General features: G+C 42.4%; 1 non-coding gene across 1 annotated transcript; it reads right to left on the bottom strand.

Annotated features, from left to right (window-relative positions):
- Positions 1-3,430: 3,430 nt before the first annotated feature.
- On the bottom strand, positions 3,431-3,512 carry TRNAL-UAG (transfer RNA leucine (anticodon UAG)). The gene has a single exon. It is a non-coding gene; the product is annotated as a tRNA-Leu (tRNA).
- Positions 3,513-11,524: the final 8,012 nt, after the last annotated feature.

Here is an 11,524-nt window from a genome sequence, read left to right as displayed (position 1 = left end):
CTCAATGAACTCAATAAAAAATTCAATTCCTTGGCTTTCTACATTCAACTGCAAATGTAACTCCATCAACTTAGAACCTTCATTCCTAACCCATGCTTCTAGCTGCCACACTTGACATTTCTTCCGCACATGGAGTAACGCCTCTGACCAACCTTAGTTTCCCCATATTTGTATGATACCAGACACCAGTTGGTGGATACCAGATCTTTCTGGGGAACCACAGGTTTCACATGGAAAAGAACTTGCCCCCATACCATGATGTGTGGCTTTCACTCAAAGCATAGAGGTCAGAATTAAGTAAGCTCAATCCTCACCTATCAAACCAACCTTCGGGTTGATTAGTATGGTAAGACATGTTCAAAACTATAAGTGATGACGAAAAACTCTGTCTTAATCCCCTGGATTTCACTGTCCACCCAGATTCTACCTATGCCACCCCTAACTGTGCCGTCTGCTACCGATACATATTTCAAGTAAGTCAGATATCGGATTTCTTTTTTATTTTGAAAATATTTTTACCAGCTGTGTACTTGAACGAATGCTTATTCGCAATCCTCGAGGGCACACGTACATGGTCAGAAGGAAAGAGAATAATATTTACTGGCGTTTATGTTCATTCCAATGTACAATAATGTACAAAGTAGGCGTGATTAGTTATGGTATGCAATGGGGGTGCTATTTATATATTCAGCCTAATGATGAAAAGGCAGTAATTTATTTATTCTCCGTGATAATCAATATACTTGTACATGTGCTCGAGCCAAATTTCGTAACACTTTTTCCACTCCAATTGAGGTTCCTCCAAAACATGATTTTTGAATGCAACAATGGCTTGTTCAGGCGCCGAAAAACGTTGGCCACGCAATTGTTTTTGGTAAACGGGAATGAAATGAAGTCATTTGATGCTAAATCAGGGCCGTGCGAAGGATGACCGATGAATTCGACGTTTTGGCCAATTAATGGGTGGTTATTTCAGCCGATTTGGGAGAGTTTGCATTGTCATGATGAAGAATGATCCTTTGTTGCCGCTTCTTTTTCCGTATTTCACCAAGCACTTATGAAAACCAATGCTCATGTACCATTCATAATTCACTGTTCTACGTTGCTCTAACGGTACGGTTGCCACATGCCCAATATTTCCGATGAAACAGGCGATCAGTTGCTTCAATGTGCTTCTTGTATGAATCAATTTTGTCTGACTTGGCTCGTCTTGCAAGACCCGTACAGTGAATTGCTATTTTGTTTCGGGCTCATACGCATGTATCCGAGATTCGTTACCTGTATAGATGTTATACGTACACAACTTTTGATGCACCACGGTTGTATTTGTTGAGCATTTATTTGCGCCAATTGGCACGAGCACCTTTTTGAGCTTTTTTCAAATTATGCGGGATACAATGCGAACAAATTTTTTTCACAGCTATATGTTCATGCGAAATCTTATTGATGCTCGTCATACTAATATATCCCCAAGGATGCCTCAATCTCACGATAAGTCATAGGACGATCTTCCTTAACTAATTCTTGCACAGCATCAATGTTTTCTGGCACAACAATTAATTTTGGACGACCTTCACGACTTTCATCGCTGAGCGTATGGCGGTCATGATGGAATTCGTTATATCAGCGTTTTACAGTGGAAAATGATGGGGCTTTATCACAAAAGTAGAAGTAAGTTGATCGACGCACTCCTTTCTTGATTATCTACGTCGAAAGTCGTAAAAAATCATCGCACGAAAGTGTTCACGAGCTAATTCCATGTTTTCGCTGGGACAAAATTTTCGAGTCACTTATGTTGGATCAAGTTATGATCAAACGACACAATTTTCTGAAGATAGTTAGCTTTAAAAGGGTCAAACTTTCGGATGGCAACGTCAAATGGCGCCTAAAGTACTTAGTGTTGCCAAGGCCCTAAGCATTAATAGCAACTATAGTAAAGTGACTATCAATCTACAGTTACAGTTTACCTCTTAAGTTATTTATGTTTTTAGCCTCCGGGTATGACTCTAATCAACAGGACAGCGATAAATACAGAAGAAGATCGTTTCAATGCTTAATTTTCTCATTTAACTATTTACCTTCAACTGTCAATAAGACAGCGGCAAAACCTTTATGATACCATAGTTTTCCTTAGTTCTTACCTTATGTAATCATATAATATCAGGCCTCTTGTTGAATGACCCTGGGATTTCTCTGCTCTTATCACGAATCAAAGCTCGGTTACGTTTGCCAGTTTACTGGCAATATTGCTTTTTAATGTGTGTAATAAGTTCAACAGGTAACACATGAAACTTTACACAGTTGCCTTAGTAGTGGGAATTATCTAGACTCTAGATACCCAGTCAGACGAAGATTTAATGTAATGGAAAAAAATTCTGGCATTTCAGCAGGAAAAGTAATAACTGACTAGTTTAAAAAATTAATTGAAAAACAAACAAAGAATTCACTGCCAAACTTACGTAATAAAACATGTTAATTTTAAGAGTAATTTAAGATGTTACATAAGATTTCCATATTTCGGTCAACAACAACCATCGTTTGGGATGGAAAGAAAAATGTGACTGCGTTAGCATACGAGTAAGAAGGGATCAGTTATTTAACCACTGACTTCAGACAGGCGATGACCCATTCAGCATGTTTTTCTACCCTCGATGATGATCAGTATGGGTACTGAAATATGGATACTTAAATACTTCGCCGTCTATGATAACTTTGTTGACTCATAGAACATATACATTCCGGTACTGAAGTGTTGATAGTTTGCATATTTTCATTTATTTTTTATTTCCATAGTACCCTGCAAGCCATTGTTAGTGGAAGAGCGGCAGGGGATAATTACACACCAGACTCTGCTCTATTAATGTGTTCAGCATCTTTTATAACCCAGTAATTCCATCATCCACGAGTTCTGCCTTGTTCTAATTTCTCCCAGCAGCCCTTTCTCCTCTCCTGTCATTCCTAGTACTACTTCCTTTATTTTCATTTCAATTCATTTTACTTTCACCAATCTTCTCCACAACCTCATCGCAAAAACCTCCAACCTACGCCTATTATCTTGTCGCAACGACCAAGTTTCCGCGCGGAACAAAACCAGGCTACCGTCTACTTTTTTTGCCATTCTTACTCAGTATTCCTCTCAACAACTCCTTCCTCCTGGTAAAACCTTCTTCGTCCAATGAACATCTTCCTGATATATCCTTACTGCCGTGACCATTATTGTCTAAAACATTTCCAATCATTCTTTTTTCATTTGACGTATTTTACTGGGCGAGATTGAGAATACAAAGCTCCTTCTTTCCACGTGCAAGGCATGACATTAAAGAAAATTACAAACACTCACGCCCTAGAAGGAAAATCCATCTAAGCGGGAATCGAACTCACAAGGTTGGCAGGATAGAACATTGGGAACCACCGCCACCAGCAAAATTATTGGCAGCGGTGGGATTCGAACCCACGCCTCATGAGAGACTGGTGCCTAAAACCAGCGCCTTAGACCGCTCGGCCACGCTACCGATAACAGAATAACGTGATCACAGAATACGAGTAACTCTCTCTCCCACCCGTGTCCTAGGGATCTTATTACAGGTAAACTAGAGCAGCTTTACCATTCTCGGAAGCGTTTTGGACAGAGTAAAAACTTCGATCTTTTGATGTGGAGTGATGTAAATCACACCTTGCGCTTTTCGTTCATGATATTGTTGGTCCTATAGAGAGCAACGCTCCAGTGGACGCGGCCCTTCTAGATTCAAAAAATGCCCTAGACAAAGTAACTCACAGTACTCTAATCACAAATTTAGATGCCTATGACGAAATGACTTTTGGAAGGAATTACTCACGTTCATTGAGAAGATCACGTGCTGAGTTACTTTCAGAAAATTGAGCAGATGTAGTACATGGTAACATGACGACCCGAACGCATGCGAATGCATAGGATTCACTTCGCCCGTCCGTGAAAGCAAATAGAATACGTATTATGGGAGGAAGAGAATGAAAAAGACAGTCACTCTATCAAAGGATGCGAAAAAACACGCACAAAAGAACTCTTCTCATAAAAAGCTCCCCCCCCCCTACTTCGCAGTGATGAAAAAAATATTCTTCAATAGGAGGCGAGCAAAAAGAACATTAAAAGGTTTTGCGCGACTTTTGTTTCCTTCATACCGACACTTAAAAATGGCACGAGGGCATTGCTTTATATTTTTTTCCCCCAAATTAACGGGAGGTTTTTCTCAACAGCACACACAGGGAGGAACACGACGGGTCTTGAGGATGATGTCTAAATGGGTTATGATTCCTTCTCCCGTGTGCAAATTCCTTTTCTTTTTTTATATATATATTTGAGGAAGGGATGAAACAATCGAGATGGAGGGCTATTTTCCGGAAGACAAAACGTCAGCTTTTTTGCCCAAAACCCCAATTCATAGAAACTTTTCCAATTTTCGTAACGAATGCACGAGCGGGGCAAGGGGGTGAGGAGGGTGAGACGGGTAAGGAGCGGGAGGATGCCGAGAGGGTCGTTTCGGGAAGGACGAGGAAGGAAGCCGTGCCGAGAGGGTATGACTACCACTCTCAGAAGCCGAGCCCCCACACCAAAACCCCCTCGGTGGTCCCTCTACACCCCCAACACACACCCCCGCACACTTCCTCTTCCAACCCTGGAACCATTTTTTTATCCCTACATTTATATCCCTTTTATCCTACGGGCACATATTTTGATAACGACTTCTTTGTTACGCAAACAATGAAACGGGCGAAAAATCATCAAATATCCTCTCCTTCTCTCTCTCTCTCTCTCTCCTTAACCCCCTTTTCGCCTGCCTCCCTCTCTATCCCTCTCTCTCTCTCTCTCACTCACTCTCTCACTCTCCACCCACGCTATTATATACATTATATATTCAGGGACTCAGAAATATTAAAAACATAAAAAGATGATGATGACGATGATGATAAAATGGAAGGAGAACGAGAAGGGTTACTTTTTTTTCGGGTTGGCACGGTTTGGTGGGTGGGTTACGTATTTTTTGAGAGGAGGAGACTGGTAAGGGAAGACGCTTTGGGGCTGAGTGGGGTGAGGGGGGGGTAGAGGGGATGAGGGGGAGGGGGCGAGTGGGAGAGGGGTGATGGGGTGTAGGTACGGAGTAGTTTCAAGGAGTAGGAAAGAAGGAGTTACGGCGGCGGGGCGAAATTTAAGGGTACGAATAACGGGATCAGGGGATTGAGAGAGATAGAGATAGAGAGAGAAAGAGAGAAAAAAAAAGTGTGAGAGGGAAGAATAAAAATACTGATAAAATGGACGAGATATCCATATTGTCTTCATTATGCCGCAAAGCATTCAATACCTGAGACTCATTGCATCAATGTGATGAGAAAAAAAATATATAAATATACATATATTTTTTATAGGGGTGGAGCGGGGAGTGTGGGTAAGGGGCGTAAAGTAGGGGTGGCGAGAATGAGGTCCCTTCACCGCGCGTGTGTGTGTGAATGTGAGTGTTTGGGGAGGGACGGGGGAAAGGGATTGGAGGTTGGTTTTTTTTTTAGGGTAACGATCCGATGGTGTTCGACAACCGGGCGGGGAGTAAGTTTTGGAGCCGGTAGAGGGAGGGGTTTTGAAGAGGAAAGAGAACCAAGACGAAGAAAGACGGCGATGAGATGATGATGGAAGATTTATGGATTGGAGGGAAGGCATGAAAAAATGAAGGGGAGGAGAAGTATGATGGAAGGTGGAGGTGGGGGTGGAGAATTTTGGGAGAAGAGGGTGGGTCCAAAATAAAAGGCCGATGGTGGGTGGCCCCGCAAGGGAGGGTGTGGAAACGGCGAGCAGTGAGAAAGAGGGAGAAGAGCTTGGGGGAGGGGGGATGAAGGCGGTCCCTGAAAAGAGGAGAACTGGATTTTCGATGGGTTAGCGAAAAGTTGGGGTGGGCGGGGTCGCCCTGATACTCCGAGGCGAGTAACGCGTACCTAAGTGGTATTGGGATGGGAGGTGAGGCGAGTTTTCTTTTGAGAGGGATACAAGGAGGGAGGGGGGGGTTGTTAGGAAGGAGGAATGGCAGGGTGGGTGCACTGCCATCTACCCTCACCACCCCACCCTCCCCACCCCACTGAGTTCTTTTTGGGGGGTGGGAAGGGGGAATCGAAGCGTTGGAACTGATCAGCGGCTCTCGAGAACCAAAATAAAAGAGAAACGAAATAAACGAGAAACAAAACCCCTGAGGCATCGGAGATGATGGACGAAAACTTCATATCTTAAACCTTCGAAGCCGAATCCTGGATAAGACAAATGAATGAGTGAGCATTCAATACAAGGAGGATCCGTCGCCAGGAGAAAAAAAGGGAACGCAAGATTTGGAGCGATGGTGTTTTCGCTTGGGGGGGAGGGGAGGAAGGGAAGGGGGAAAGAAAAAAAAACGGGAGTGAACCGAATGGTCTTGTGAGAATGCCCGCGCGGAATAAAAGAAAAACAAAGATTCCCCAGCCTACGTTGCGTCCTAACGTACTGAATTTCCCAGCATATAATGCAAATTTTATAAAAAAAAAACACATCCCAGAAATGCTAGATTCCTACATTCTCGAAAAAAATGCTATCGTCATCGGAAGCGCATTTGGATTTGGACCTCGAACGAACAAAGGTTTCACCTAAAATAAATGACTCCGCACACCGGTCAAACCGTTATCGGAGCACAGGATCCGATTCCGCGATCTTCGAGTTGTAGTAAGGTGAATGAGTTACACTCGATCCATGAACGAAATGAGAAAAACTTGCAACTCGAATGCAAATTAGCATAACGACCCAAGGGCTTCCGTGTTTAGAATTAACAAATTACAACGAATAACCAGCATGATTAAATGTAAGATGATGAGTTGATCGTCACTGAAGGGTGAAATTACTTACTTACTTGCATTCTATTTTCTACACATTCTTTTAAGCCTTTACTCGCCTAAGTTACAAAATTGTACAGACCCTGGAATTCAATGCTTAATGATGAAGATGAAACAACAGCATTGAAACTCAGGTCATTTGACATTTTAAAACTGTGGTACATAAAAGTTGCGGGGGACCACGGGCGAATGGTAATGTTTTTGTTGGCATATTTTCTCACCGTTTTTACTTGATTTCTCTATGAAGTTCACTTAATTTGCATATTTCACTTCACGTAACTAGCTAATTTGATTTCATAAAAGGATACAATGAATTAAAATTTCCTATAATCAACTCGAGATTAGACAGTTAATTAATTTCGATCAGATGATCCAAAAAGGGTACATTTTGATTAAAACAATCACCTCAAACGACCGAGTGGAGGAGCGATTGCCCTTTGTAGGGAAAGAGCGAATCAATCGTAGGAATGCTGGAAATGGCGACTAGGGATGAGTCACAAATCGAGTAGCAATTAGAGGAAAGAATATAACAATGAGGAGGTGCGAACGGGGGATTGGGAAAAAGGAAGCGAGTCCCGGGAAGGGTGAGACCGGGCACAATGTGGGACTTCCTGAACTGATTTAGTCAATTCGGCCGATACGCCGTGAATTGAAATTTAAGTGGGTTCGACTCCAACGAACTCAGGCCCAACAATGGCCGGCAACAAGAATAAGATTGTGACGACGTCGTCGATAGTGTGCGAATCAGGGACCGCCCCTCCTTCCGGGGATTTATCAGTACAAACTGCATCCAATCTTCCCCAGCACAAAGAGCTGATCATTCATCTTCGCAAGTTAAGTAATGGAGCAAATATTCACATAAAACTCAGCGAGATAGAAGATATTTCCCGAACATCGAGTTTTACTGCTTTCACGCACAATGCTCAAACGAGTTTGACGTGAAGTTAACAATTTTCTACAGAGCAAATACGTATAACTTTAAAGAATTTTAATGGTATAAAAGAAAAAGATTGAATTTGCAAAATAAACGAAGCCGGGTCAGATGCCATTCATTTTGACTTACTAGTACGGCAATTAGGAGTATATATTCACGGTAGCAGAGTATTTGTTAAATCTTTTTCATCCCATAACAATAGTTTCCAAACATTATATCTTAAGTTTGAAGCCTGCGGCTACTTACGGCCAACTAATAAACTAGAGTTTAAGGAGAAAACATGGATATAGGTATACACATACATACTTAAACCCACTGTTTTTTCTTGCTTTAAATTACAGACGAATTGATATACGTACATGCATACACATAAACACACACGTATATCCCCCTTGGCTTGGTGGAAAGACATGCCTGTTCCAATGACTCATACAGTTTTTCTGGCTTGAGAAATGATTATTGATCCTATTAGGGTCGGAAGGTCGAAAGGTAGGAGCCTGATCAGTGGTGTGACCATTTCAGTGATGTGTAACGTTAAAAACGCTACTGATGAAAGTAGCAGTAAAACAGCTGAATTGCGTCTCCCATGATAGCTCGGTCGCAAACAAAGATAAGATTCGTTATGAAACGTCCGAAAACCTACCTTTCACAGGTAGCATAACTTGAAATAAATGTATGTATTTATAATTATTATCAATAATGATTAGAGTTTTCAAGTTGATTTCTTCAAGCGTATAGTTGAACATATAGTTTACAGCCATGCATTTAAAAAAAATAAATCTTCTTAAACCTTCCTCTCGACCATATTATCGCAGGTATATCACCATTTGTCTCAGTTGCTGTTACTAATGAGTTTTTCGGAAAAATATGTGCCTATTTTTCTGGATTATTTTTATTTTAAGATGATTTTAAGAGTAAAAGATCAAATGGCTTCTGGTTCCGCCCACGCGTGTTTCCGACGAAAAACCACGAAAATTTGAGAGAAAATATTTTCTCTAAATTCCCATTCACTGCGACCACGCTAGTTAGTCTATTAATTCTTTATAAATTCATTTTTTATCAAATGGTAATGAATATATTCCATTAAAAATGTCACTGCTGGAAAGATAATAATGGACTACATTTGGTTCACTCTTAAATGAGAGGCGGTTCATCTTTGTGAAATTTGGAAAATATATCATAGTCAGTGGTGCAACTATCTATACTTTCATGCACTTTTAATTTGTATTTAATAGCTACCTTTTGACATTTTTTCCAGAGAATTCAATTCAAACTTACTATTTTTCTCTTTAACGATTGATTGTTGAATATTTTAACTGTCCGTTACTCTGACAAAATCTCGAGAAGAGAAAACTTCGGTTTGAAAAGATATCGATGTGGAGTCACAGCAAACCTCTCCCTACTGTCATTGGTGTTTCGAGGGCAAATACGAGTACACGTATAACCTCCGACTGAACCGAGTACAAGTTCAAAGAAAAACACAAAGTTGCGCTTGGGGACACGACGCGCGGGTGAAAGGAAGCCGGCGTCGCCGGAGTCTAATGCTCGCCATATGGCGGGTTTGGAGTTTTCTAGCCGAGGTGGAAAGTGATTTGCTCGGTTAAATCAGAAAAAAAGAAAACTTGGAGGGGAGATAAGAAAGGAAAACTGACGTCGGTCCTAATTATACTTCCCTCCGTTTGTGTCTCCGCCGCGCTCATTCTCCGACCTCCGCGGAGAGCGAGTTAGCCGAGCTCCCGCGTCGCTCCCCTCGCAACCCGCCCCCAATTCCCGGGCATCCACGCGAGCACAACGGCGGGAACAGAGGGCGCTGCCGCCCCGTCGGCGGGGGAGGGGGGGCGCCAATAGAAGGGGCGGACAAAAGGCGGGCGGAGACAGGGAAAGGAAGAGGGGAGGCCGCAAACGAACGAACGAGGGATATGGAGATAAAAGGGTCGAGGGGGATTCCGCTTAGGAGCGGTGGGGGGAATGCCGCGAGGACCGTGGGTGACTTCACTTCCCTGCGCCGGACATGGACTCGCGTTCCCTAACCGCGACCAAAACACGTGGGGATTTTGCGGTGGGATCCGTACCCTTAAGTCCTTGGTTTGATCTAAGTGGTGCCTTGGTGCAGGACCACAAGACGGTGTTACTGCATGTCACTCCGCGGAACCTATGATTCTGCTGAAGTGCGATTACGAGTTCCGTGGGGGATAGGGATGGTGCGGTCGCTAACGTACTGGCTTCCCACACAGAGGGCCCGGGTTCGAATCACCAGAGGTGACAGATATTTTTCAGTAGTCTCTTAATCCCTACTTGAGATACTTTGTGTAGGGCACTTTGAGTGAGTACACCGTCCATCAAATGGGACGTTAAGCTGTGGACCTCTTGGTACCTTTCGTTAAGAGTAGGCTAATGCCGACGCCGAGATTATCTCCAGCCTTTATCTTTCCTTGTCCATCCCTAATGGCGCAAATGACAAGCTGTCGGTCGCTTCCCCTAAATACTACTACTACGAGTTCCGTGAAAGTATTGAACGATCGATTCGCAGAAGGTTTGCGGCTCACACCCAGGTCGCGGCCGTTATTACAGATGCAGGTCATGCGCAAAAGGAATAAGAGAGCAGAGGGAGGAGCGGCAACTCCCGATGTCGAACGTCAGATCTTCCTCGAATTTCAGTAAAAATCAAATAAACTTTATGCAAATCAAAATCCACGGCGATGAACCTTCTGAGTATAGAGATGTAAACAGTTAACTACCTCAAAAACACTTCATTTATCCGCCACAAAAAAAGAATTTCAACTGAAATAAGTTTAAATGGCAATCCTCCTCTTCCCACTTTGGGCATGTGGATTATGAAGGCCACAGATAAAAGGGAAGATGGCACTGTCTACTTTAATTTATTCTTAGAAACACCCCCCCCCCCATGTATAAAAACAAAAGGGCCATTATAGTCCCTGTTCTATTAAGTTTTCTATAAGGGGAGGTCTCTTCAAACTGCAACAAGCTTTTTTTCTTGGTCAAGCCCAGGCATGAGTATTGTGAAATAATAAAAATTTTACTTTTTGAAAGCATTTTGATGCATATATGTTCATTTTTTATAAATATACCGTTTATCATATATTTTGGATGGTCAAAGGCTACATAACAGTACAACGATAATTCCCTTATCAGTCATAACAAAACACAACCTGACATCCAACACTATAACATGCCCCTCCTCAATTCCGCATACTTCCTACCTCCATTCATACCGGCGAACGCAGCAATTCTATTTCTACCCCTTCCTTGTTTGCCTAACGCTCTCCCGTCTATCTCAGCCTTGAATATCAAAATCTAAATATTCTTCACCTATCTTTTCAGTCTCCCATGGAATTTCTCCCCAAAGTCCTCTTTTCTCCCCCACCACGCTTAGCACGTACAAGTTTGCTTTCCTTTCAATGTATTTCACGTTTTCCATTCATTTCCACATCCATACTTCAAAAGCATTCAATCTACGCCAATCATCTAGCACCAGTAAACATGTTTCCTCGCCGCACATAACCACGCTCCATATCAAAGTTTTGACGAGCCTTCTCTTAACATTTTTGCTCAACATTTCTGTCATCGATGCCCTCCTTCTTCCTAAAGCTTCTCCGCCAAACATTATTCTTCTTCTAATCCTCCATTTACATTAACCATTTTGGTTCAGAACATTTCCGAGAGAGGCAAACTGTTCAAACCGTCACAGTTTAT

This window comes from Hetaerina americana, unplaced genomic scaffold (assembly GCF_022747635.1).
Source record: "Hetaerina americana unplaced genomic scaffold, ioHetAmer1.1.p SCAF_7, whole genome shotgun sequence".
In the NCBI taxonomy this organism is placed as follows: Eukaryota; Metazoa; Arthropoda; class Insecta; order Odonata; family Calopterygidae; genus Hetaerina; species Hetaerina americana.
The sequence above is the reverse complement of the archived record's forward strand: the minus strand, read 5'-3'. Positions and strand labels throughout refer to the sequence as shown.